The sequence below is a fragment of the Rhinopithecus bieti genome, unplaced genomic scaffold, assembly GCF_001698545.2.
Source record: "Rhinopithecus bieti isolate Rb0 unplaced genomic scaffold, ASM169854v2 scaffold_14454, whole genome shotgun sequence".
Taxonomy (NCBI): Eukaryota; Metazoa; Chordata; class Mammalia; order Primates; family Cercopithecidae; genus Rhinopithecus; species Rhinopithecus bieti.
This window is the reverse complement of record NW_016808228.1, coordinates 3274236-3277980: the sequence shown is the minus strand read 5'-3', so window position 1 is coordinate 3277980 and position 3745 is coordinate 3274236.

Genomic DNA, 3745 nt, shown 5'->3' with positions numbered 1-3745 from the left:
TATTTTGAAATCAGAGCAAGGATCACCAAATGACATCAAGGCATTTTACACCTTCTTATCCCCACAGTGCCTTGTTGAATGTCAATGAATGCTCAGTTAATTAAAGCCGTTTTAGTTTATTCACAGTATAGTCTACCTAACACACCTGTCTATTGATCAGGACACACATTTACATTTCTTTTATAAGTTTCTGAGCAATAGGATAGGATACATGTTGGTTTCTGATCCCATCTACAAATTGTCTTCCAATAAAGGTCACCTCTGTTGACCCCGACATTCTTATCTATGTGCTCTATTTTCACCAATTGCAATGTCAAAATATTACCTTTACCTGACCTTGCCTCAAATTTCAGTTCAGCTCTACCATGATTCTCAATTTTATGTGTCAACTTGACTGGACTAAGGGATGCTCAGTGGGCAAAACATAATATCTGGGAGTGTCTGTGAGGGTGTTTCCAGAAGAGATATACGTTTGAATCAATAGACTGAGTAAAGAAGATCTGCTTTCACCAATGTGCATAGACATCATCCAATCCACTATGGGCCCAAATAGTTCAAAAAGGCAGAGGAAGGGGAAATTTGATCTCTCTTCTTGAGCTGGGACATCCATCTTCTCCTGCCCTTGGACATCAGAGCCCTTGTTTCTCTAGCCTTAAGACTACAAGACTTACACCATGGTCCCAACGCACACCTTTCAAACCCCTTACTTCCTGACACTAGTTCTCAGGCCTTCAGCCTCAGAGTGGAAGTTACACCATCAGCTTCCCTGGTTCTCAGCCCTTCAGACTGGGACTGAAGTACATCACCGGCCTTTCTGGTTCTACAGCTTGCAGATGGCATGTTGTAGGACTTCTTGGCCTCCACAATTTCATGAGATAATTCCCATAATTCCCATAGCAAATATCTCTCTCTCATTTTATATATATATATATCTCCTATTGGTTCTGTTTTTCTGAAGAACCCTGACTAATACATATACTATATGATATCTCAACTACAGATTACACAGAATCTTAGAATCAGGTCTCCTCTTGTTGGAAGGGACCTAATTTAAAGACCATTTAGTCCAACTTCTCACCCTTATGCTTGAATCCACTGTGTCATGTCAGCCTTTGAGGACCGTTGGAGATTATTTATTTATGTATACTTATAAGTAAGCATCATTATGATTTGATATTTCTGATATACATGAAATTCAACAAAGACATAACTTCCCTGCAAAATTAATTGCCTTTTTAAAATGGTAATCTCACCGTGAAGTTTCTGTATATTCAGCCAGACGACAGAGGAAAAACTGTCTTTTGAGCTACCTGTTTTGGTTTTCTGGGTTTGGCAGCTGTTCTAAAATTAAGAGTGTCCTACTGCCAATATTTTCTTCACGAAATTAACTGCTTTTGATGGGGTAGTCAGTGCCGACATTTGAATCAGCACTGACCCCCATCAATCAGGCAGTCTGGTCAGCTCATTAGGTCTTGAGGGAAGTTTGAATTGAGGATAAACAACACAGATTAACTAGCAGAAGAGTCTTGTGCCCAGAGAGACACTAAAGTGATCATTTGAACAGCACCTCCGAGAGCTCCCAGTCTGAAGGCTTACCTAAGTAAGAGACATTGGAAATGGAGCAGAACAGCTCAAGGAAGAAGTACTTAGATGCTGGGCATATGGATTATTTAGAACCACTTTGATTTGTTAAATTGACATTCTGTTAGAGCAGACAGAAGCGAATGCAGATGAAAAGGGAGATGAAAGTGCCAAAATCAGAAACCCACTGCTCAGTGGGAAAAAATAATAAGACAGAAGGTTTTAGGATAGGGAAACACGACTGACTCGCTTACTATCTTTTTTTCTCTTAGGTCCCAACTAAAGAAAGCACTTTGAAGAGTCAAAAATAAGATTCAGTCATACTTAACATATATCCAACTCTTTGGCATACTAATATCGGACAAGGGAAATTGAAGTTACACAAAGCAGACACATGAACTACTATTTAACATGTGTTTCCATTTCTGTTATTAATTAACATGAGACAAGCACTGGAGATACAAAAATAAATATAGTCCAATTCCTTTATTTAAGGAGATGATGATCTCGTCAAGGAGGAACAGGATTAAACCGTGATGGAACATATGAGAGAACAGGATCAAGACAAAGGTGATTCGCAAACTCAGAAGCTACCTGACTTACTTTGGATGGGATCTGGGAAGAGAGTTTGTGGAAGATGCAATGCTTTCTCCACCATCTCCATAAAAAACTTTTATTTATTTATTTATTTATTTATTTATTTATTTATTTATTACTTGTTTCTTTACTTATTTATTTTTGAAACGGAATTTTGTCCTGTCACCCAGGCTAGAGTGCAATGGCGCAATCTCAGATCGCTGCAACCTCTGCCTCCCAGATTCAAGTGATTCCCTCGCCTCAGCCTCCTGAGTAGCTGGGATTACAGGCACACGCCACCACATCGGGCTAATTTTTTGTGTCTTTGGTAGAGACAGGGTTTCACCATGTTGGCCAGACTGGTCTCCAACTCCTGACCTCACGGTCCACCTGCCTCGGCCTCCCAAAGTGCTGGGATTACAGGCACGAGCCACCGTGCCCGGCAAAAATCATTTTTTTAAGAACAATTTTAGATTTGTAGAAAAAAAATGTAACGATAATACAGAGAGTTCTCTATATCCTGTACCCACTTCCCCTATTATTATCTTACACTAATATGGTATATTTGTTACAATTAATAAAATAATATTGATACATGATCAGTAACCAAAGTCCACCATTTATTGAGGTTTTCTTAGTTTGTACCGAATGTTCTCTCTCTATTCCAGGATCCTGTCTAAGACACAGCATTACGTGGAGTTGTCATGTCTCCTTAGGCTGTTCTTGCATCTGACAGTTTCTCAGGCTTTTCTTACTGTTGATGATCTCGAAAGTTTTCAGGTGTACTGATGAAGTATTTTATAAAATGTCTCTTACTGGGATTTTTCTGGTGTTTTCTTTATGATTCGATTGGGCTTGGTTAAGGGGTTTTGGGGAGAAAGGCAAAAATGCCATTTTCATCACATAGAATCAAGGATATGTACAATTAACATGACTCATTACTGTGTTAATGTTGACCTTGAACACCTGGCTGAGGTACTATCTGTGAGGTTTCTCCACTGTAAAGTTGACCATCCAGCCCCCACCCCCCACCTTTTCCTGCTATACTCTTTGGAAGGAATTCACTAGGCACAGCTCACACATAAGGAGTGGCGAATAAAAAGTGATGCTCCCTTTCCTTGAGGGAGGAGTATCTACCAACATAAATTATTTAGAATTCTTCTGCATAGTAGGATTGTTTCTTCTGTCCCACTTCTTTATTTATTCCATCACTTATTTATATTAGTATGAACTCATAGGTATTTATTTTATACTTTGAGTTTTAATCCAATGCTACTTTATTTTATTGCTCAAATTGTTCCAGCTTTTGCCATTGAGAGCTCTTTCAGTTGATTCCTATATCTCTGTGACATGCCCTCATCATTGTGGGCCTTTTCCTTTTTCTGTTCTTTTCCTGTTTTGTGTTGTTTTGAGCACTTTTCTACTGACTGGCACTCCAAGATGCCCCAATCTCATTTTGCTTATTTCCTATCCTTCCTCCATCTTTTGAAAGATAGGCATAGTCAGTTTTGCTACAAGGGTTGTTTTAAAGACATGAATTTGTTGCAGCATGATTGATATATTAGGGAATAATTCGAGCATGACACCA